Source organism: Gavialis gangeticus, unplaced genomic scaffold (genome assembly GCF_001723915.1).
Source record: "Gavialis gangeticus isolate Ggan-Ray unplaced genomic scaffold, GavGan_comp1, whole genome shotgun sequence".
Classification (NCBI taxonomy): Eukaryota; Metazoa; Chordata; order Crocodylia; family Gavialidae; genus Gavialis; species Gavialis gangeticus.
This window is the reverse complement of record NW_017729032.1, coordinates 264,627,352-264,653,375: the sequence shown is the minus strand read 5'-3', so window position 1 is coordinate 264,653,375 and position 26,024 is coordinate 264,627,352. Positions and strand designations below refer to the sequence as shown.

The 26,024-nt window shown below is 39.5% G+C and overlaps 1 protein-coding gene across 3 annotated transcripts in view; it reads left to right on the top strand.

Moving 5' to 3' along the window:
- FILIP1L (filamin A interacting protein 1 like) overlaps positions 1-26,024 on the top strand; it is a 236,719-nt gene that overhangs the window by 147,813 nt on the left and 62,882 nt on the right. Inside the window, exon 1 of one of the 3 annotated variants that reach the window (XM_019523747.1) lies at positions 4,884-4,954. The exons of the other annotated variants lie outside the window; for them this stretch is intronic. The gene's annotated coding sequence lies outside the window, so the exon portion shown is untranslated. Of the gene's footprint in view, positions 1-4,883; positions 4,955-26,024 lie in introns of those variants that run through there. 3 annotated transcript variants of the gene reach the window in all.

Here is a 26,024-nt window from a genome sequence, read left to right as displayed (position 1 = left end):
AACTCCCTTCTTGAGAGTACGGAGGCAGAAAGGGATCTTGGAGTCATTACTGACTCCAATATGAACATGGGCCGACAATGCGAGGTCACAGTTGCTCTCAAGCAGGTCCAAGGAGGTGATCCTCCCCCTCTATGCGACACTGGTCAGGCCACAGCTGGAGTACCGTGTCCAGTTCTGTGCACCCCACTTCAGGAGGGATGTGGACAACATGGAGAGGGTCCAGAGGAGGGCGACCCGCATGATCCAGGGACAACAGAGCAGACCCTACAATGAGAGACTGCGGCACCTGAACCTGTTCAGCCTTCACAAGAGAAGGCTGAGGGGAGACCTGGTGACCATCTATAAACTCACTGGGGGGATCAGAAGGGTTTGGGAGAGATCTTGTTTACCCTTGCACCCCCTGGCATGACAAGGAATAATGGCCACAAGTTGTTGGAGAGTAGGTTTACATTAGACGTCTGTAAGAACTACTTCACAGTCAGGGCGGATAGGATCTGGAACCAACTTCCAAGGGAAGTGGTGCTGGCTCCTACCCTGGGGGTCTTTGCAAATACTTAAAGCAAGGTACCCCCATCCCCAAAGGAAAAAAGAAAAAAAAAAATTTAAAATGGTTTAAGACTAAAAAACAAAACAAAAACTCTAACAGCTTTTCTATTTCTTTAAGTGTCTATTTTTAAAAGAGGAAAACAAAACCAAAATACAACTCCAAATAATGGAGTTTGGGTTCAAAATTTAGAGTTCTTGTAAAAATAAAGCCATCTACTTTGGCAAGACCCGCATAAAACTAATTAACTGAGGTTCTAATTTAGCCAGACCTTTAAAACATATGAATAAAGTGAGGCATGCACTGAAGTCCCTCCCCTACACAGAGAAATACATATCCCCACATTTAAGTGCTTTGTTGAACTGAGGCCCAAGTCCTAGTTTCCTTTATTTATTTTAGATGTGAATGGTTAATGAAAGGGGTTATGGGTTTACAGACACTGCGACTGTTGCTACTAGCTGCTGGGGGAAGGATGACAGTAAGTTTAACTATGGGAAGAATTTAGCAAGTTTAACTTAGAACCACCAAACATAACCAAACAGTCATTCCTATCACGCCTTCATCTCTGCTTATATGTTATATCCCTTTCCCCAACCTTTCATCTGTCTGTCTTTTTTGCTCCTGTCTTCCAAGTGTCCACACTGCATCTAGACTTATCACACCACGATAATACTGGACCAGCTAAATCACTACTAGGAACATTCCTGTATTGGCATGTGATGTGCTAGATGACCTAATAGTTTTTCCCCTTCTAATTTCTATGATTCTATGGTTTTCTACCCTAAGCAGAATAACTGCAAGAACAGCAACACTGGAGAACTAATATTCTGTATGGAAACAAAACTTGTTTTCAGTCGTGGGGAGGGAGAAAGGTGGAGAGAGATAAAAATGCTTAAATAACAGGCATTTCCATCTTACCTAGTTCTCTTGTCCAGTAGTCAGCCCTTGTTGCCCAGCATGTCCTCCTCTTAATGACAGAGAATTTTACTTAGGCGGGCTGTATCTTCTATTTCACCTGGAACTAGCAGTTCCTCTGTAGGAGGGTTTCTTAACTTCTTCAGCCAAAATCTGAACTGACAGCAATATGGGAACTTAGGTATACTGTAAGTTGTTTGGGGCAGGAATGGTCTTTTTGCTCTATTTGATCTGCATGTAGTACCACAGGATCCTGCTTCATGACTAGAACTCCTAGGCAGTACTTGCTATACAAATAGCAACCAAAATCACTTGGCAATTTTAAAGCTACAAGATATTAGCATAAAACAAGGGGTGTGAAAAGCAAAACCTTAATAAACTTCATAAGAGCTCAAACTTCAGGATAATCTTGTGAGAATGTGCACAGTTCTAAAACAAAAATCAGTTATAAAAAAAAAAGATGTTTCCATTTGTCTGCATATACAGCCAAGTAAAATATGCAACTACACTATCCTAATGAATTCAAGCATCTTCACTGAAACCAGAAAAAACTCAGCTTCAACTTGAACAGTCAAGTCTATGGTGGATAGCTTTTGAAAAGGCCTGGCTTGGAATTAAGTCATTTTGAGCTACAAAGCTGAAGCGTCATAGGTAGCCTGACACGTTAGGCGCATCCATTAATTAATTACTACAGAAATACTGGATAGCAGTGCTAGAGCAAAATGGAAGTCGAGAATCATGCTTAAACTAGGGGAACCAAATGCACAGGCATGTGCAAGGTATACGGCTACAGACAAAGGGTGAAATCCTGATTCCACTGCAGTTAAAAGGAGTTTGCAACTGGACTTCCACTAGGCTCATATTTCACCCAGCAATTCTAGACTACAGGTATCAGAGGCAGCAAGGGAAAGCTCACGGGCAATTCATTACATTGCCTAAAGCTGCCATTTGCTTTTTAGTTTAATAAATCACCTACTAGGAATTCTGATCACATATTTCCTTGACACAAACTTCTACACAACTTAGTGCTTGGAAGAGTCTTCTACTTCAGCTGTTATTAAACTGTGAAACTGTAGCAGTAACAAGTGGAAGCAGGTAATTACACACTTGGCTGATGCACTGTAGTAAAGCTGCTTTGCAGCAGGACACAGATGTGAACATTTCTAAAGGCAGAGCGGGATTAATTAAGAACACTAGAAGGTCATACTTTGGCCGTGCCTGTTGTAAATACAGATTTATAAACAGGGGAATTTATATTTCCCCCCAGCTCCCACCCAGGCAGGAGACTGTCACAGGTTTGCAATTAGCACCATCCGGGCTGTGGTCCGTAACAGCCGGGTTTCCTTGTAGCTACACCAAAACAGAGCCAGACTGGAAAGCACAAGCCTTCTTTTTGTAGTGTTGTCAGGAAGTTCTCCTTGTTACAGTTTTGCATAAACCATGATAAAATGACTGCTTTAGGTGGAAAGATGCTGCAAACCCAGGTTAACTCAACAAGGAGACAGGATGAAAAAACAGAGGCCCTGCCTAAAAGCAGGAGAAGGACTCAGAAGAAAACAGTACGGAAGAAAGTGGAGAGACATGTTAGCTTTAGTTTGATGTGGGGGGAGAGGGGGTGTTGTTTGTTGTGTGTTTTTTTTTTAATATGGACTCCTACTTAAATCCCTCTGCAACTTTTATTAGGTACAACGATATTCACTTTCTGTCATTGGATGTTGCACATTGCTGCTTTGTTCTGTTGAACAACTGAACAGTTCCCACCATATGATGCAACTACCCTTTCAGTGGAACTTAAATTTTGTGGTAGTGAAAGGTACTTTACAAGTGCATTGTCTCCTGGTCAAACATGTAAGCCATGTGATCCGAACACCACAGTTTCAGTCAACAAACAGGATGCCAATTATGATACTATAGTACTCTGTCCATCAGATTAGTAACTTGGACCAATGCATCAAAACCATGATGAGAACGACTTATGTGTAGACACTTCACATCAGCTAGGTTCCAAAGATGCAGTTTATTTGTATGAATGGGGAGGCCAACGTACCCAAATGATTTATTTTTATATACGCATACAAAAAAGAGAAAAACCTGAATGGGTCCCACTGTGACAGCACTGCAACAAGACCCTGAAATTTTCAGGTAACACAGATAGAAACAGCTTTTAAAAGGAGAGAAGTGGGGCCACTCCATCTTTATCCTGCTTAAACATTTTCCACAAAAAACACAAATTTTATTTGTCGAAACAGATGGATATAATATCCCCAAGCACAAGTGCAGTATAACATATTTGCAATCTTAATCACAAATTAATTAAGATGGTCTAATATGTGCAGCTTTTTTGTTAAGCAATTAACACCCATCAATTCAGCTGGAGACTAAAATTTCAAGTGGTGCAGATAAAGCAGATGCATCCGTAATCCATTTAGCAGAGCAGAACATAACAGTTTAGAAAGCACTTTAATGGTCTAATTCTCTCAACAATGTGGTGGAAGGGATTTATTCTACTAACTCCCATTAACTCTTAATGGTGCTCCTGCACGCAAATCTCCTATACAGTGTGGCTTCCCCTTCCTCCCCCACATTTATTGTGGGGACAAGGGGTCATGAGCAGGAGCAAGGACACATGAGACAACGAGTTAAATTCTATGGTTTAATCCTCCTGCTTGCTCTTCTGTCCTTTTCTGAATATTAAAACCAACCTATAATTTTCTTTAAAACCTTCTTATTAAAAATAGTTCCTAATTGCATTAGCTGAAACACAAACATGTCAAAAAGAAAAAGGGGTTTGTAGAGAAAACACTGGAGAAAAAAAAACATTACATTTCATCTGGCCTTCCCATCATCACTTGAAGAATTGTTTTGCAGTTACATCATCAGGAAATAAAATACTATCCTCTGTGGACCCTGACTCTACAGAAAGAAAAAAAGGGGAGGCTTGAAGTTCATATCATTCTCAGAGGAGATCAGAAAAACTTACTTTTTTATATATTAAAAACCCCCTGATCCAAGTCCTTTCAAGACAGCTTAAGGAAGATACCCATTTTCCACCCTTACACTCTGGGCTGGACACCTAAGAGGAAAACATTAACTAACCACCTAATTACTTTCAATGACTTTATTATCAATAATAAAGAGGAACTGCCGTAACCCAAGCCTTCCGCACATTCTTTTTGGCCATGAACTGAGTAGACAAATAAAATATTTCACACAGTCCTGAGCATCAGCTGGAGCCAGAACATATTAATAAGCTTTCTAAGTTCTGGCTATCACTAAAGTACACTAGTCAGACACCATACCAGTCTGCACAACACCGAGTTCCTTATATGGCAATGCAATGACGTAATGCTCCATAGGCTTGGGGCATGCAAAGAGTCTATCTCTCATTGTTTAGTAGAACTGCTGGAATGCTCACATCTCTGATGCTTAGGAGAACTGAAATCCCAACATCATGGAGCAATAGCTAAACCAGGGAATTCTATAGTCCATGCACAAAAGGTAAGAGAGAGGTGGGAGGAAAGCTTCTTTTAGCAACCACTGGACATTTTTGTTAAAGATAGATATTTCTGGGTGATATTTTAAGTTATTTCCAAAAGACACAAGGTTTAGAAGATGTGGTAGTCAAAACTAATGTAACTTTTGCAAACAGTTTTTAAATGTCTCTGTTTTAAACAATTTCTACAGATCCAACAGATGAGGCATTTATTTAAATGTTAAAAAGGATGGAAAAAAAAAACTATGAATTACACACACTTTCCAAATGGGCTGGACAGAATCATGACTGCATTTAAAACTGTGGAAAGAGTCCAAAAGTATTGTAATATATTAGGTAAAGCTACTGCCTCTCTCTATACTGTGTTTATATGCATATGCTATATATTAATATTAAGGCATACCAACATGTGTATCTGAGCATTTATTATGCTTTTGAACATCTTTTATTGGAGCTTACACTGGAACATATAAACTGTACTCAGGGTGCTGAAACTGTTGCTGTGAGCACTATTTTGCAACTAGATTATGGTAGGTTTGAAACAAAAACTAGCTTAATTATTAATAATGATGATGCTAGTCTTAGGCACTAGTTCCTTCTTTTGTGTCCTATGTGCAAATGTCAAACTGAAAGAGGACATAACTGTCATCTATATCTTAAAGACTTAATTACAGGACTTCTAACAAGTGATGGTATTTTAAATGTGAGAGTACTCATTACTCTCTATAAGACTGGTTCTGCAAGGTGTCTGTCCAGCATCCCAAACTCCCATGCCCTCAGCACCTTTAGGGAGACATTCAGCATGTCGCAAATCTGAATCCTAATATGGTATTATGTTTTTCTGCAGAATGCAGACTTGAAACATGCTGTTCCCCTTAACTAAGGACCCAATCCTGCAAAACACTCATAAGTAATCCTTATTTATAAACAAACGTTCAGTGAAGCCACCTAAATTAATCTGAGCAGACTAAAACACACAGTTTGAAGGATCAAGTCCCAAGTGTACACTATTTTTTGTTTTTCAACAGTCAATAAGTTTAATGTGCAAATTAGTCAGTTTAAGACATATATTGTTATACTAACTTTTCATACATATTACCCTTACGTAGTAATTGGAGGTCTCATGTTTACTTACTTTTTTTTTAATTGTCCACAAAGTCAGAAGTCTGCATGATATGTTGGCAAACTTAACAGAAGGCTTCCCCACTATTTCATGAAATGGTACAAATCTTACAGTTTGATTTGTGTGAGAAGAATGAAAACTCATGTATTCACAAGCCTTGCTACACTATTAGCTACACAAGGATTTAATATACTAAGAAATAGATGTGACTGGAGAACCAGAACAGTGTGTGCTAAGATTTTTTTTTTTTTTTTGCTTTGAATTGTAATTTGGATCAAATGGACATTTTCTATATGGTTCCAAGAACTTAATTATAGATCAAAACTAACTTCAATTGTAAATTAGGTATCCTTATTACTAAGACTGACATTAAAGACAGTCAAGGTAAATGCTGTTAAAAATGAACAAAGTTCACACCCTTCTTGGTGTTCTCAGCCTATATAGCTATAGGCTGACCAAAAGGCTGCTGTAACGATTTGCAGAATGAAAAAATCGTAGTCACCAAAAGAAACAAGATAATCAAAAGTGAGATTCAATAACCCTTCTTACATTACTTCCCTGTATGGACTCCATCCACACCAAGCACCATTTGACAGAAGAGGGGTAACAGTGTTTCCTATATGGTATACATCCAGCATATTTAACTTACTACCTGATTTAATGAGTTAGTCACCACTGTAATCACTAAACACAGAAAACAGAAATATTCACTACAGTTAAAAAACCAAACAAACAACAAACAAACCAAACAACAAAAAACAGACCAGAGTTGAGTAATAGGTTCTCAGAAGTTGTGTTTTGCAAGTCAAGGGGCAACATCTACAGCAATGTGATGAGGAAACAACAGATAATTCAGTTATATGGAAATACTGCATGTGCAATAGAAAAGCTGTTTATTTGATAAAGGCTGTAATTGGAAACGGAAAAATTCCACCCTTAGGCAAGAGACGTTTTAGCTCTTTTGGATCTAATAGAGGAGGGAAACAGAAACCATTAATTACTGTTTCAGCAATACCCAAAGTACCATCTGTACTATAAAATGTAGCTAGTCTAATGTAAATCATAACATACACCAAAACCTTAACAGCTGTATTTTTTAGTCTTTTTCAGATTTAAGGGGAAATACTTTTCATTTTACACTCACAGAGCCATTCCTGTTCTCATTTACACTAGTATAAATCTGCAGTAACTCCCCTGAACTTATACAAAATCAAATGACCAAATTCTTGTTTCATTATGACCCACCTTCAAAACACAACTCTGCACAACACCACACTACCCTAACACCACTTACATAGCTGGTTTCAATGAATTATCTTTTTTCCCTTACCTGTGTTGACTGTAGATTATATAAATTCTATTTAATTTTAAATTAATTGTTTTAGTCAAATGTTCCCAGTAGAGTCTTCAAAAGGATTCTCTCTGCAGCTAAGCAAAGATTACATAGAAATCATTACAACATTCTATGTGAAAAGTTAAAACATGAACATGTACAACTGGTGGTAAGAAAATTTCTAAGACAAATTGTATGACGCTTCTTTCCATCCCTATCAGCCTCTACATGGAGAAATGTGACAGCATTATTTTTAAATCACTAAAGAACAGAACTTATACTGACTTGACCCAATGAATAAGATTCTAATCCTATTTTATTTTTTCCATTGGTACCTGTAAAATCAAGTCACCACCTGATGATATTGCTGATTAACAGCACACTTCATGTGATTTTTGTAATGTTGGGGATGATTCTACAATAAAAGCCAGTATACAATACCAGTATACAACTCAGCCCTTAATTTCGGTCCCAACTACAATTCCCAGCCTACGCAAATTCTCCAAAGGTGAAAGGTTTTTTTAAATAGTCTTCTGCACCAAGTTTATTTTGATATGGGAAAGTGAATAAACACTAAATGTGTTGGAATGCTTCTGCAAGCAACCTTTTGTCAACTCTTCCGTGTGGCAGTAACTGAATACTACTGATTGGTACAAATGCAATTAAATTTTCCTGTTAAAAACTGGTATATGTAGATATCCTAAAAATGTTATAATGGTGAAATAATTAAAGCCCTGTAAGACTTGTATGTATAATTTTAATTCTGACCCATTAATAGGTCACTTTGATGCATAGGCTGTTGGCTAACTGATAAGATCTCCAGTACTAACATGAATTATTTTTAATTGTCCGTGAGTAGATTCTACCCTGACGCTCTAAGGTTTCATCTACGCTAGTTTGATGTGGTTGCAAGGTTAGTTAGTTCAAGTGCTTGTTTTTTTAGCAAGCTGTTCAAGCATTCATCTCCTTGGTGGGTATGAGGTACTGGTAAAAAACTCTAAATTGGGGTCACCAGTGCTGTGTAAAGAAGCCAGTGGAAATAGTGTTTCCCAGCACCTCTCAGAACTGAGCCCATAGTCTGAAGTCTACAATGCTTTCCTGCTAATGAAAGGAGAGCCAGTTTAGTTGTGATTTCAGGCCTCCACATTGCTACTGCTCCAATCAATAATAAAAATTACACTGGCTAATTGGGTTGGTTCAGGCCTTTCAACTCTCTCTCAAGCGTCCTTAAACTCAGGAGATAAAAGTATTTTTATCAATTCCAACAGCCTCCAGTTTGAAAACAATTCAAAGTTAGAATCTTCCTCTCAGTGCTGTCTCATTAAAACTGCTGAAGCAGGAGGGGAAAATGACATGAAGGAGGGAAGGGAGGTGGAGAGAAAAAAATGTAACAGAGTAGTAATAGATTAATTGTTAGGAAGGTAGAATTAAGGCACACCCAGCAACACAGTACAACATAATCCTCTTTAAAAAAAAATCTCATTTGAAACTGTTAAAATGTCCAACCTAAGCTGATTAGATGGCAGTCCTGCAAAAATAAACTTAAAAACAAGAGGTTCTGCTCAATCAGGTGCACAATGCAAAGTCTCTTCCCCTGCAGCAGATGTCAGCCTCTCTGCACATACCCCCAGTAAAAATATTCTGGGGACATAGGTAGCTGCTTATGCTAATTATGTAGATCAGCATTTCTCAACCTGTGGGTCACAACCCAAAAGTGGGTCGCAAAAATATATGAAAGTGAAAGGGTCACAAACAAACTTTAAAAATGGATTCTCCTTTAAAGGAGAAAAATGTGGGAAACGGTAGGTTTTCCCTTGCAGGCTGACAGAGTTCCAGCCTGTAAAGGGCTGCTTGGGGGTCCCCATGCCACCCACATACTCCCCCCTGCCCCACACTGGGGGCTGGGATCTAGGGGTGTAGGGCAGTGAGTCGGGAGTGAGGGGCACTGGGTCAGGACTGGACAATGTTTATAAAAGGATCCTGGTCCAAAAAAGGTTGAGAACCACTGATTTAGATGATATTCAGGCTCCTTGCAGGTTCATATTTAAAGTTGGGCACTACACATCCCAATGACTCAAATTACAATTGTGGGTACTATGGGTGTTTATACATGTACTCTGGGGGGAGGGGGGAGGCACGCTTTAATTAGCGCAGCTCCAAAAGCTTCACTAATTAAAAGTGCAAGAAGCATCACGTATATCAGCGCCTCCTCACTGAAAAATGGCAGGAGGGTGCTCTGAACTAAAGCATGTTGAATGAGCTTTGGTTTAAAGCATCCCATCACCTTTTCAGTGCAGGGATGCTGATACACGTGATGCTGGAGTCTGCTGGAACACAGTAATTTCCACGCTCCAACAGACTCCGTTAATCAAGTCTGCTCCGATGCACTGGAATACAGTGCACGAAGCAGGCTCCCTGCATGTGTATAGGAGCCCTATAAACCTTCCCCTTCAAGCTTCTATGCCCTGCATTACTCAAACCTGCTAGGATAGATGAAATCTGAATGTCTGTTTTCACATACAATACCCAGCACAACAGGGCCCAGTCCAGACAGGAGCTTTTAGGTGCCAATATAATAGCCCCTACCTTTTTAAGGGCAAAAGAAAAAAAATCTTTTCAACCCCTTCTGCACAGCCCTCAACCCCAATTTTATTCTTTTTTGTATGGTCCCTCAAGCCTGGCAAGGAACAGCAACACACATTTGCAACCTCACAAGTCAAACCTGATACTGAGTCAAATCAGGTGACAACTTAGCTTCTGTGGGGTATGTCTTAACCCAGAGGTGTCAAACATAAGGCCTGTGGGCCAGATCCAGCCTGCAGAGCACCATAATCCACCCCTCCTTGCTGACTTGTTGACTCGCATGCTGCACCAGACTGCCCCACATGCAAGGCCCCAAGATGTACCCTGCCTGCAGCGCCCACTTGGGCCAGTGTCCTGGACTATGCTGCCTGCGATGCCTGCTTGGGCTGGTGTGCCAAGGCCCATGCCATGCTGCATGCACTGGATCAGGCATGATCCATGGGCTTGATCTATCCTGTGGACTGGCCCCATGCCATTCATCTGGGCCTGCAGGACCAGGTGAGTTTGATGCCTCTGCCTTAAATCTAATGTTCCAAAGAAGTTTCTTTCAAATTGTTCAAATTTATATCCAGTTAAATATTTGACTTCAGAGTCTGCAAAGTAAGATTGCAACCAGTGTGGGAGAAAGCAAGAAAAAAATAGAAACACAGCTGAAACTAAAGTAGCAGTTTAGTCACTGACATGAGAAAGGTACAAAAGGTAAACTGCACAGAGAAAAGCAGGTTGCAGAATTATGTTAATTTTAAGGATCTAAGAGGTTGTGTTTATATAGACAAAACCATTTTTGTCAAGAAATTATTTTTAACCTGACAGTGTCTCCCAACTTGCCTTCATTCTTTATCCATATAACATACATAAACTGCTATCATTTGATCAAAGTATGCAAAGTTAGAAAATTTTTACAATACTAAGTTTTGCTGGAAATCCTCAGGAACTAGACTTCCATGATGTCATTCACTGCATCAGAGACTCCTAAATGTATCTGATAAAATCTGCAACACAGAGACTTCACAAAGCAAGCCTAATAACCTCCTGAGATTTTGCTTTCAACTTAAAAATATTCCTCCCCCTTCAACTCTTTTTTTCAGGTTCAAGTGGAACAGCTTTGTAATAAAGCCTGTTTGTTAAAATGTGGTCATCCTAAATAAGGGGACAGAACGCCACATACAAAGCAGCTAAGCGCTGACATGAATACCTGAAATCTACCATTAAATCCTCTCCCATGTATGCTTATGGCTGAAACTAGGTTCTCCAACTGTAATAATGATTTAACAAAGCAGAACAAAATTTTTCTATGCTCAAAGACTCCCACCTGGAAGAAAAACTTGCAAAATGTTACTACATTCTCTTTAATATAACAAGACAATAAGATAAGTAAATTCCTGAATTCAACACTGATCAGCATCCTCAATAAGGACATCATTAATATTGGAGGTCTCAAACTTATACCTCTCCTGAAATGCATGTTTCTAAAAATGTCTTTCTGATATATTGAAAAGAATAGTGACCCCTCAAAACAGGTCTTACTAGCCTATTTCAGTTACTTCACTTTCTAAGCTTAGCAAGGCAATATAGGTTTCTTGGAAATAGAGGCAGACATTCTTGCAACATAAGAAACAATACACACACTGCACTGACCCTCCGTGGGATAGCAGTAGACTAACACAGACATTGCACTCCTAGAAGAGAGCTGGAAAGAAGACAGAGAGAATAGAATAAGTGGACTCTACTTGAATGCCTGTCTGATAAGCGTATAAGTTGCCAAACTGCGTGACAGTGCCAGGCCAGATTTCTTATTTGTTGCTTATATTGTAACAAACCTTGCCTATATGAAGATTAAGTGCATAAACCATTTAAATGCACAGCATTTTCTTAGCTCCACAGCCCACTTTGTAACTTACTCTATTCCTTGGAACTGCATAAACATTTAACTGTCTGCCTCCTGACCAACTGCAACCAGAAACGGGAGGAAAAGCAGCTGTCAAATGGCTACTATATGAAGCATCAAAAATGACAGGTAGTAGAGTCAGTTTCTTGATTGCTCTCTCTCCATTTTTTACAAGACTTCTAATTGGCAGCCTCAGAAAGGAGGGGAGCTGGTCAGTTTTGGAACCGTTAGTACCACAGCAATGACAACATAAGCAATGTTTGTTACACATATAACTGACAGTGCATTGCACTTAAGTGCTGTTTACATAATTTTGGATACACGTATGAGATTTATGCCAACGTTTTACAAAACAGCTACTTACCTAGGATGCATCAATTTCTTGGTGCCCAAACTGAGAGTTTATTTTCAGTGGCAATGAATATCCACCACTTCCACTTCTTTAAAATGAAACGGCAGTTGTTTAAACGTTAGAAAGCTGCTGCCTGCCCCCCCACCCCCCCAGCATCTCCAGTGGGGCAGTCAAAATGAGTAGCCTCTGAGGAACGTTTTGGCCTCAGTATTCTGTTTTGCTGCTGCTTCAATCCTATCTTAGGTTGGAGCTTCAGGCAGTTGCCATTAGGCTTCTGAATATAGGATTTCTTCCACCATAATAAAGAGATTTTAAAACCTGAAGATTTGAAGGACAGTCTATTTTATAACCTACCAATGACACATTTGACAAACCAAGCTAATATGGTTAACAAGCAAACAGCAAAGACAAATAATATGTTACTCTTATAATTAAGTGTTGAAACTGAATATTTTAGCTAAAATTATTAGCCAAGGAAAATATTTTACATGTAATCATGCTTGAGCTTTTCCATTCAAAAAAAGGGAAAGCTGAAAACAGGACAATGTAACCTAAACACAATAGATCATTGATCGGCCAAGGCAGGAAGGGCTGGACTCCACTTACCAAAACAATATTTTGGTTTCTATATTAAATAAAAGGTAGCATGGATTATACAGATTACAAGTAAAGAAGCCAATAGAGCCCCAAAATAAGATGTTTTACCTCTCCGATTAAAAAAAATGCACACACACAGACTTCCAGCACTCAAAGAAACTAAGTCATGTATCCATACTTCTTGATAAAAGAAAGAGGTGGGGGAAAGAAATCCTGTGCAATGAATAGCTTTTGAAACAAGTGGGTTTTTTTGTTTGGTTGGTTCTTTTCATGGTTATTAACACTTTCACTGAATCTTTACCTAATTATCCCTTTACAGGGTGCAGGTGACTACACATTTGTATAGCCCTTCCCTTCCCCCTTCAACATGTTGTTCTATGACCCATTTTCTGTCTGTTTCTTTGCTTTGGTTTTGTTTCCTTGGGTCTTTGGGCGGCGTGAGGGAGGTGGGAGGGGACAGTACCTACTAGTTATGAAAAAAAATAAGTATCTCTTGGCTTTAAAAGGAACATTCAGACCAGTTTTAAAATACACTGGCTGCAGAATAGCTCTAACCAGTAAGTCTGCTTTCTGCATGCTAGTCAATTTAGCTTTTCCTCTAAGAAACAGAAAAAAGCACTTGGTGTCCAAATTACTTTTGCTGCTCAAACCCAGATAGATGGCTTTAAAAAAGCACATTCCAAAAACTCATGCCTTTGTTCATGTTTAGTGGGTGTACATGTGACTGAAACAATCTTTCACCATGTATTATATTAAAAGAGAGAGATTGAAAAATGCAGTGGAACACTGAATTTTAAGGAAACAAAAAACCTTACCTTGATACACAGTAACCACCTGTGTAACAATCTTTGATTCTGCTATTCAATAGTAAAACTATAAGAGACAGCTTATTAGGATAAATCAGGGGAACTCAACCCCCAGCCTGTGGGCCAGATCCCCAGACCTGTGGGGAGCCCCATGGGGTGTGGCACTATGCACTAGATTTGGCATGGAGGGCAGCATGAGGCCCGAGCCCAATATTCAGAACCCCAGAGCCCAATCCTGGCACACAGGTCACACAGGGACAGCACAGGGCTCATCTTAAAGGTATCAAGCAGCCTTTAGTCAAATTTAAAATCCTCTGTTGAAATAAAACAAAATTGTTCCTTGAATAGTATCAATATTAGTTGCTGACTTCAGGCTATTACCCCATGACTTACTCTTAACACAGTTATCCTTAACACAGAAGATAATGAAAAAGCAGAAAAGCAACAGGACTTTACTCATGAATAAGAGCACCTGAATGGAGGTCTAACAGCTGTTTACTGACTTCACACTTTTGGCTGCTTTGCCTTAAAATTTACTTGAATGACTCTGGATCAATATGGCATCAGATTCTACCAAAACCAGAACAGATGCAATTGCTAAATGCCACACACACTGCCAGGTCCCACATATTTGGACTGGGGGAAGAATAATTCAGCAACTTCAAAGGGCTGGAACAGATCATAGAGAAAAACAGTTTCCTGAAAACCCAGGAACCTAGCCAGCTAGAACTTCAAAAATCACCATCATAAATACCTTGATTTCTACCTGAAAGCAAACTGATGTCTTTGAAGAGTTAATAACATGAATCTTGAAGTTTACATTGAAAAGCAGACAGTATTTTGCACTGGGTATAACTTCAAAGTAGTCTTGGTAGGTATACTTGATGCCATGCACTGTCAACAAATCAGTTTGGAGGACTAAAATAAAGGGCAACTAAGCAGGGTCCACACTGGAGTGAAATGGATGCACTCACATTTTCAGTTATTGCTGAAGTGACTTATAGTTCACTCACAAATCAAAGTCAGAAGGTCATAAAGTATTTGTTTTACTGCAAATACTATTCCTACTTATTTATTATTTTGTAATTTTATAACGTTAGATATGCAATCCTAATGCTAATAATGTTTTTTGTTTATAAAGGCTCAGTTGTGGGATTTAAGAACATTTATCATGACAAAATTATAGCAAGTTATAGTTATGGTAACAATTAGGGTTGGTACTTTCTGCCACAAACATTGTGTTAAATACATCAAACTACATCAAACAAAAATCACTGCACCCACTGGGACTAATTCCCACATCAATGTGCATATCAAAAGTATTGTCTTAGTGCAAGTAATCACTGTGATCTCACAGTTGTCCCCAGGAAGTACAGCAGCCTGCTACTAATTACTAGAACAGCTCTCCTTTTAGCTAAATGGCAGATGCCTCAATTTTAGTGCCAAGGGTCTAAGGTTCTACCCTTGCGGGTGGTGGATGATGTTGTACAAATATTGCCATGGTCCATTACATCCAGAGCATACAGCAGATATGCAGACATGAGTGAAAACGTGGCTCCAGACATTTATTTCTATATAATACATGTGAAGATTATTTTAAAGAACATCTAGTTCCTGAAAATGTTGTGGGAAAGTGACATTTATGTCTAACCAGTCTCCTCTGAGTAACATAATGAGTTATTGTTGGCAAGGGGCCATTCTCAAAAAGTCATCCTAAAAAAAATAACTAATTTAAAGGGGTAGAAAACATACATATGGGGTACTTGCATAATTATCCACAATGCTGGTCAAGGTACCTGTTCCTGGTGAATCACAGAAATACTAAACAATGCAGTAAGGGACAAATATGAGACTTTATATTATGATATTGTACAAGAAACAGAAGAATCAACAAACAACATGTGCTGTAACCACCCAGTGGTTCCATATTTGTGACATTCTTTATCTGAAGACTGAATAATAACACAATGAAAACTGTGGAAGCATGACTTAAAGGAGGGATGCCTCATGCCTTATGGCAGTGTTTCCCAATGAGTGTGCCATCAGAAATGAACAGGTGTGCCGCAGAATTTTGCCATAGCAATGAGCTACAATGAGCTCCTAAGTATGAGGATGGGGAATACCTTAACAGGTGTGCCATGGAAAAATTCTATTAATACAAGTGTGCCTTTGGCTGGAAAAGGTTGGGAAACACTGTCTTATGGAACCAATATTTGCGGCTTCACTGAAGACTTTAGCAACCAGACTTCTGTTCAGTGGAAAACAGCTTTGGCAAGTCAACCTCTTGCTCATTTAAATCAGTCTGGTTGGAATACAAAGATAAAATTAGGGTTTTGCTCCTCTGGCATCTTCACTGTTTTCAGAAACAGTGTTTAACAAAACATCAAAAGTGTTCTGGCTAACATCATTTGAAATATGGTACTGTACCCACTAAAATCAGTGGGGCTGCCACTCACACAAGCAAGGCCTGGAAGATCCAACAACCACTGTTTAGCCTTCCAGTGAAGAATACAGGCAAAAATATTAGAACCAAGTTATACACACACACGTCTCGACAAAAATCTATGGCCAACATTTAAACAGAAGAGAGATGGGGACCAAGATATAATACTTTTTTCTTCATACCTAAACTTAACAGTTTGCAAAATAATATAATGCTAGTTAATAGTTATGCATGATGGGCTCTAGGATCTGAAATTTTAAAATACAAACAAATTTGGGTCAGAGACTTTAGAATTCTGACCTTGAACAGCTACTGAAACTTACCAGGGCCTCAGTTTTGAATGTCTGTACATGTGGTTCTGGGTAGGGTTTTATACCAGGAGAACAAACCTAGGAGGATTCTCTCAGATTATTTGAATGTGTGTATGCAGCCACAGATAATGTTTCTGCACATGAACTGTTACATATCTAATCAGCAATAAATAAAACTATACAGAACCATTGGGACCTGTTTACTGGGTAATATTTTTTTATTGTAAAAAAAATTAAGTATTTGATTACCAAAGCGTAAGATATTAGCTCCTCTTCTAGCCTTGCTACAAACTCTCTTACCTGAGCAAATCTCTATCTTACTTTTTTCATTTGCAAAAAATGAAAAATAGCAGCTTCCTTTCCCACACAGTTTTTAGAAAACCTGCTGTATTAATTTTGTAGAGTGCTTTGAGATGCTGAAGGAAAGCATTATCAAAATATCATTATGAAAAGACGCTAAACTATCACAATTAGTTCTTGCCACAAATTTCACTCACAGTGTTACAGCAGCAGTGTGCATAATTATACTGATACCACCCACAGGGAGGGCAGACCTTATACACCTGCCCATGGAGAAAATTTAACAAGAATTCAAAGACAAATAACATTCTTCTTTATCTTCGTGACTTTGAATACTTTGTAATATCAGCAATTTGACAGTATTCAATAGCAGTTAGTGGAGAGAGTTTTCAGCAGTGACACTCAAAATATAAAAGAAAAAAAGAGATTTAATAAATGATATAATTTCCTGTGTAGACTCAGCTGGTTAAAGTCCTATTTAGTGACTGATACACACTCAATCTGAAAAAGCCTGATAAAAATTGAATAGCATATACAATGGTATGTGCCATAGTTTGAACAACAGCAATATTTAACATTTTAAAATGACTTTTTCTATCATTCATTCTCAAAATGAACCCATCAGGTCCAAATTACTGCCCATTTCAATAAGATGGACAGTCATAGATGCAGAGTGTTAATGGCTCAAAGCAAGGAGGGGAGACAGAGACAGAACCTGGATGAGAACTCAGAAGTTCTTGCCTCAGTCTTGCTGCTCTGACCACTATCCCACATCTCTCATGGTTCATCTTTCCATTTCCTTTTGTAAGTGCTCCAACTGTAAAACTATAATTTCCTGCCTGACGTAAATTTGAACAGTTCCAAATTCTGATGTTGCATCTGAAATCACTTGCTTTATTTCTGGCATTTTAAACAGTTTGCTTGCAAAGAGGCAGATGGAAAAAAGGATGCTCTATAGTAACTAGGGAAAAAAAGAAAAAAAAAAAAATCAGCCAACAAAATGAGTCTTACTCAGGTGGTACTCCAACACTAATTGTTCACAGTTCTTTTTAAAACCTATAGCAAAAGAGGAAATCAGTCTTCAGAACAGAAAGAAATTAGTATTCACACTGCAAGCACAAGTATATGCCCCTGAAATATGAACAGTAATAGAAGTTGACTTTAACATCAAACGATGACTCAAATAGCTGCTAAATCCAGGAAGAGGGGGAGGAAAAAAGGCAGCTTCATTTCAAAATGTAACATATCAGAACAATACAGCTCAGAACTCATAGAGCCATGCTTTCCAACAGCTGCATTCTGTGGGAGTTTTTCAAGGCTAAACCCAAGTAAAGCTCATTACTGTAGTCTGGTCAGTACAAAGCTCACTTGTAGCTGTTTTTCAGATGAGCATTTGATCAAATTTTCAAGAAACAAAAAACCTGAAAAACTTTTAATGTGGCACCCATATGATTTTGCACCCACCATAATAACTTTTAGTATCTGAAACTACCACCCTTATAAGAAATTATAAGTAAAAATCATGGGGATTTTTTGTTTTGTTTTGGTTTTTTTACAGAATGTAAACCAAAACCACTTACTATATGGATTTGAGACCATGTTTATTCAAGTCAACCATTTTCCATTTTGCTGTTGGTCAGTTCAACTTCTACCTCATACATCAGCATTGTTGGGTACTGCTATGGTGGAGGAGTTCCTGGGAACACATTTGCTAAAGCCCTTCAAAAGGGCAGATAAGCATTAAATGAAGTGACAGGCAATTGTGGACAAAAAAAAAAAGACGGGAAAAAAACTGGGGAGACTGAGTGGATTCAGGCATGTTTTCTGTTAATGTTCTTAGGCCCGCCGGAGCATCTGTTATAAAGATCAATAGGAGAACAAATGCTTAATAAACACCCTTAGTAGAAACAGTCTTTAAAAATGCTACTTAGCAGGCATGCTCCATTTCTTCAGCTGACTTTCTGTGATTCTGTATCATTGTCAGCTTTCAGGTGACAGCTATCAGAAGACTGAAATGTTGTAGAATTAGTAAGGGCACTGACAGACATGTAGCTGTTCATGCTAACTCATGATGCTTCACAGAAAGCACCAAGAGTTCCAGGACACATCCCCCAACCCAATCCAACAGACATTCTCATTATGTTGTAGGGTGGGGGACTGAGCTCCACTTTGAAGCCAATCCAGGAGGAAATGGCTGTCTGCACCCTCTCTCCCCTAGCTCCTCCCCTCCGGTGCTGTCTGCAGGACAGGAAGGGGGGAGAAGAGAGGGGAGAGTTTTGAGCTGCGGTTTGCCCAGGCGGAACTGGAGGGACAGCGAGTGGACTGGACCCTGCCTAAGGCACGGGGCTCCAATCCACATTCACCACCCTCCAGCTCAGGCTGGGCAAACCCCAGCCCAGAGCTCCCTCCCCTCCCTTCTCCCTCTCCCTTCCTGCAAACAGCACCAGGTCTGGGGCTGGGCTGCATTAGCCCAGCCCTGATTGGTGCAAGGACAGACAGAAGTTAATGAATGTACTCCTCGTTGGAGTGCCTTCATCTGAACCCTCATTACACAAGGATTAATTTTTCATGAGATCAGGCACTTTTTAAAGCACTCTTCAGCTATGCACTTCTGTCAGGGCACAGCTGTAGAGTGCTTTCAAGTGACTGATTATGCAATAAATATCACTTTTGTTAGCACCCTAAACATATAGGGAAAAAATCATATTATTTCCCCCTTTAGAAACATAATTGGCAACTTTGCCAACTGACTTATACCTCTATACAATGATTAGGAGTAAAGCTTCTCTCTCTATGCATGTGTTTTTAATTCTGATTGCTTAAATGTACCCTAAGAGATCTACTGCGTAATAGACATTGTGTCAGGCCATTGTTCACCTAGCTAAACTCCACTGAACACCTAGAAAGCAAGAACTGTTGTTGGTAATTTAGGAGCTTACACTCTTTCCCTGAAGCAATACAGAACTGGAACTACTGATACAGGGTGATGGGCTTTAAAAACATTTTTCCTTGTATGAACATACTAAGTAGATGTACACAAAAGTAGGTATCACAGATAAATTCCAACTAAGTGACTACATTCTGGTTCCCTACACTCTGCAGATTTGAACAGACAAAAGATTAGTTCCTGCCTGGAACTATTAAGTTTCAGCCCAGAGTTGGCAGCTCAGTTCATTTGTATAGGAATTTGTTAAAATTTGAAGCAAAGCAATTTGGGATTGTGAGCATGCGGTAAAAAGGCAATTACCTCTCAGTGGACAGTATGTTTCATGGTGAGGGTGCCCATTTTAAATTAAATTTCTTTACCTGCACTTTTTCTTGAATGTGCTATCTTTGCAACTGACCTACCATTGGTTTTCTTTTAGCTCACAATCAGGCTTTTAAACATTTTTTTTAGAAGACATAAAATACTGAGAAATGCAACTTTACAATAAACTGTTACAATTCTATTGAGAAATGCCAGCTGGCCCAAATAAGGCCAACAGATTACATAGCTGCCATGGTATGCTGTTGCTTTTTTAATTTCAAAAGCCTTTGACTTTCTTTACAGCAGGAAAAAAAGGAAGCATCAATAAAGATAACAAAGAGACTATAAAAATAGGCATGACATATTCATCAAAATCATACATCAGTAGTAAGGATTGCAAGGTAGGGAAAGATATGTATATCCATCCTGAGAATGGAAGCTAAATAGTAAAACCAAATTTTACTGACAAATGCCAAAGGAGGCAAAAAGACTGGTTATCTCCTTAGGAGATATGCCTAATTGTATTGGTGAAAAAAATTAAACCAATTAGTTGGATTAACCAGAAGTGATAAAGCATGTTTCTTCCTTAGCTAAAGGCCAGACCTTATCTAGTTACCGGGAAGACTCTCTCAGACTGAATTACTTCATCTAACTTTTCTTATTCACATTGTATGAGGGAATTCCAATTACAAGTCCTCATGTTGCAACTTGAGTGCTTTTTGAGTACTTATTGAGTGCTTTTCTAAAAATATATTCAAGATTTATAAATAATAATAAAAAACTAAGTGTATGCATACTTTTCAAAATGAAGCCAGAATACAAAATGCTCTTTAAAGAAAAAGGAAGACAAAAGAACCCTATTAAAAGTCAAGAATTACCAAATGTTAGGTACTTAAAGTTCTGTCATATCTATAGAATGATGCAGTTAGCTATGTTAGTCTGAAATCAAGTAGAAGACAGGGAAGACCTGCACCGTGTAGAGTAACCAAGGTGCGTGTGTGTGCGCGCGCATGCATACAACATAAGCTTTCATCATCTGAAGCTCACTTCATTAGATACTTGTGCAATGATGTAGATGTAAAGCAACACAATGGCCAGTATATACATATTTTTATATAGATATATATATATATATCTATATAAAAAATCTACTTTGGTTAATCTAAGGTGTCCTAATCTACCCTAGTCTAATCTACCCTGCCTTCTACTTGATTTGAGACTAACATGGCTAACTGTGTCTCTCTGCTCATAGATGACACCACACTCAGCCAAATGAAACAAACTGCAATCAGCCAACATATGAGACAGCATCTGAAAAAATGAGCTTTAGCTCATGAAGGCTTGTGCTATATCTCCAAAGTAGACACACATACGTACATACATACACACACATATGTATGTCTGCTTTGGGTAGTCTTTAAGGTGCAAATCTACCTTGCCTTCTACATATCTATAGAACGAGCAGAACCAAATTGCACCAGAGTTGTGTCACTATCTTGGAGAGGGGTGACAAGCTTAACATTTGCAGAGACCAATTTCCATTCTGTTCCAGAAAACTTGGCGTTTCCCATGGCTCCCTGTACAGAATTCTTCAGCTTATATTTTACTCTTACTAGTTTTTTTTTTAATGAGTATGTCACCCAACTAAATATGGAGAGACAGAAAAGTAGATGCACACAAAAGATTAAAAATAAGGAATTCTCAGCCTTGCCACAAATCCCCTAATTTCTTATAACAACATTTTAAAGCAAAAACATTTCTCTACAATCCCACATTTCTGATCAAACAAAACCAATGTAACTCAGTACCTTTGGGCAGTGGAAAGACCCATTTACAAAGCCATCATATGATACCATAAGGCATCATGTGCTGTTTGCAGGAAGCATATAGTCATATGATACTAAATATAAGCGTGTTATCTAACCAATGAGCAGGAGGATATGGCAAACAAGAGGAAATACTTGATCATGTGTATGGATTCCAACAAGCTATAATATGTGCACTATAAAAAGCAAATAGGGTGTACAAATGAAAATTAAGGGTAACAAATATGATTTCTCAGTGAAAGAACAGGCAACTGGTATTGCATGCAAGTGTAAAAATAAACTACAATAAGGTTATAACAGAAGTGTTGAAGAACAGCAGTAACTGCTTTGACTCTGTTTAACTGCTTCACATTCATACCTATAAAAACAGCTTCCAAAGCCTTTTTTTTCCTGGACTGGATTCAGTAAGTGTTATTGTGGTCCTGTAAGATAAAGACTTGCAATGGTCTGTGAAAACGTTATCTATATGATGCATCTATCTTCATCTAAGATGTTACTACATTCTTATTTATGAAATAAAACTGGAAAGCAAAATAATTAAAATATTTAACCAAACTGGACAGCCCATTTCTATTGACAGTTTCCCATTCTTCACATGTGGTAAATCTGCTGTATCTCCAGTAACATGCATTTTTGTCCCATAAAAGAGACCCAGCAGGTTAATCTCTTCTTTAAAAAATAAAATTAGTATGTTATGAATACAACTTAGATTATTAAAAACTCAGCATTTTACAAGACCAGGTTTACTCTCCACTTTTTATAATGCTTACAAGACTACACCAGAAGGGCAAAAAGTAAATGCAGACTTACCACCATGTGCAGTACTTGGAAAAATGTCCATATGAAGCAGCACACTGCCCAGTAGGCAGTCAGGTCTTCATCCTAAAATGAGCTCCAAGTGATGAGACCCCTGCAGAGTGCCCTGGGGTCCACCCACACTGAACTCACTGTAGGATTAACATCTCAATGCTTGCAGAGATGAATTTTCAATTTGAGTATTGAAAACTAACTAGCTAGTTTCATCTTGTTAGTTTTATTTAGGGGCTACCTAGCATTATCATGGAATGTCTGAATTGCAAACAAGGAAGGGGAATGCTCATATCCAGCAGAAACATCTATGATGCCTACATGCAAATTCTACAGTCTAAGCAATAAATAAATCACAGCAGCTATCTAATTTGAAAGAAGCATACAAATGGTATGCTGCAAGTCAAAACAAATAAATTAATACAATGAAGAAAAACAACGTTAGCTTCATATTCATCTTCCTAGAATCTCTTTCCAAAAAACAGACACAACTGTCATAAGATTATAGCTGTCAAGAAATACTGGACATTACCAAAATATTTCCGCATCCATTTAATTATTTATGCAAACTTCTCTAAAAAACATACTAGATAAAAATCAAAATCCAGTGGAAGCAAAAATGGAAAATTTTCACACTATCCCAAGTGTAAAAACATTATTTTTAGAAAGAAATTTCAGCAAGGCAAACAAGAAACTGATGCGTTTCATATTTGTATTTTTGCAGTTTGTTTTCTAGTTTGGCAATTATCAACTGTATAAACAGTAAAATGTTATGGACTCACATACATTATTTAGATATTGAATGTTCTCCCTGCATTTGGTGCTTTCTGAACACAAGGAAAGTTATAAGGTGCATAGTTAATAAAAAATGAATGATAGCTAAGTGAAGGGGATTTAACATGCAAGTAAAGGGATCTGGATGAGATTAAGTATATGTATTACTATGACACAATCAGGGTACATTTCACCTTCAGGGGAGTCCTTTAGTCCCAAAACCTCCAATGTCTGATGTTTGACCACTGAAAAGAAAGTGACATTTGCCAAGGGGCCAACTTCTTGATCCAGTCCATTTCAGCTCCACCAGTCCCACTGCCAGCCTTGCCAGCTTTTAGCAGAAGAGATTCTACCAGATTAAAGCATTACACCTTTTATTCACCTTGTGTAAGAAACCATAGATCCTTGTCCCCATGGAAGTAACCAGCCTGTATAGCCAAATGCTCTGAAATCATGCTTACCATTGACATTTGGTAAGGTAGAAGAAATGACAAAAAGATTTATTACATAAACGAGAAATCACAAAGCAGTGACCCAACATTCAGACAGACAGATGAAAACAAAACAAACCTATAACAACTATAAGAATCTTACCCAGCACACTTTCTAGAATGCAGCTGTTGGTTCTGACCAGGGGTTGGCAACCTAGGGCCCATGGGCCAGATCTGGCCCACAAAGCCACAGGATCCAGCCAGTGGACGTAGCGCTTCAGTGAGGGGCTTCAGCTGCAGGTGCTCTTCCTGGGCTGCCACAGAGACAGGCAGTGGCAATGGCCAGGTCCTACTACCTTCCTGTCCACCTCTGACCCAGGGTGGGTTGTTCTGGCCTACAGCTGGGAAAGCTTTCTGCAAGCAGCTTGTCAGCTTGCACTACCCAACTTACCCACTACCCTCCTCCCCAGGTAGGAGGCTAAATCACCCAAGTCCAGAGATCCTTAGGCCAAAAACTTACTCCCGTGGCATTCTCAAGTGCCTACTCTTATCTGCTCATCTACATTCTTCTATTGAATTCTCAGGGGGCACATGCATATTATGAATAACATTTTCCTCCCCTCCACCATGTGCATCTGTTTGACAGGTCAGGTCTCACTGATCCACTTATATATAGGAAATATTTAGATCCTTTTACACAAATCAGATATCCTTAGTTATCAATTATTTCAGAAAGGTCTTCTGCCTTGGAAATATAAACCTCCACCGTTTATGGGTGAGCACATCATCTCAAATATGAATTCTCAGCAATTATGTCTCAGATATGTAAATAGTATTGTCAGGAGACAAACACTTCTTAACTTAATCCTTATCATAGTACCCAATCCCAGTCAAATTATATAAATACAGAAACATTTAATCAAATGTTGTTCATATAAGCATGAAAACAATAAAACTAAATGCAGCTTAACAATAGCTACAAATAGAAACTAAACATTATTGGTGTTTACACATGTGCTCTGGGATTGGGGAGGCAAGGACTGCCACTTAAAACTGGCAGCAGCGACACTAACTAAAGCTTATTAAATGCACCCCCGTCGCCATTTTTCAGCGTGGGGATGATGATACACGTGATGCTGCAGTCTGCTGGCGCACAGTAATTACGCTCCGGCAGACTCAATTAATTGAGTCTGCTCCAACACGCTGTAATTACAGTGCGTCGGAGCAGCCTCTTTGCATGTGTATAGGCACCCTAAGTTAGTAAATCTAATTCAGGAAAATATCTATGTATGAAGTGCCACACAGGTAGATTTGTGACAATTACACAATCTTGTTTCTGGGAAGGAGGGAGGGAGCTGCAACTGCTCTGTTTAACATGTTATACACCCCTCCCCTCTGTCACATTCCACATAAGTGAGTCACCTTGCCATTCTCCCACCCCAGCTTCTAGCCTCTAGCCCAGAAGTGGACAAAATACAGTTTGGGGGCCACATCCAGCCTACTAGGCAATTTCACCTGGCCCATGGGCACCCAGCAATTAACTGTAACCCCTCCAGTCCACATGCCTCACTCCCACCCTCGTATGTGGAAGGGCCCCAGCCCAGCTAGCAGGCTGCTTCCGGATGGGCTGCTGCTGCCACTGCTGCAGCTGCCAGGGGACCTGCTCAGTTTCCCCCGCCTCCACTGGCTCCTCCTTGTCTCCCTGCTGCAGCACTCAGAGTAGCAGGTAGGGAAGCAGTGGGGGCAGGGGAGCTGCAGCTGGTGGGAGCACGGAGCCCATGCACAGAGGGGTGACGGGGTGCAGAGCTAGGATGGGGCAGGGTAGTGGGGGTGGGATCTCCCCATCCCCCTCATATACTCCCTTCATGGCACACAACACCCACCACTGGCAGCAGCAGCAAGCAGAGGCCCTCAGGATGCTAATGGCCTGTGCAGGCACTGCCATCTGGCGCTGCACTGCTACGATCCAAGCTGTGCAAAGCAGTAAGCAGCATACCCAAGTTGGCTCGCCTCTATCGTACAGCGCTCCCCACGGTGCATGTGCAGCTCCTGGCACTCATGCACCCCTAGGAAAAGCTCCGCACAATGGAGCCAGCTACTTTCCCCAGTGCCGCCACAGAAGCAGGGGGTGAGGCTCTTTACCACTTCCAGCAGAGTTCTGGCAGCTGCATGTGATGGCAGGCAGCAGGGGAGGCAGCCAACCTCATTGCACGGGGCTTTCCCTGGGGGCACACAAGTGCCGGGAGCTGCA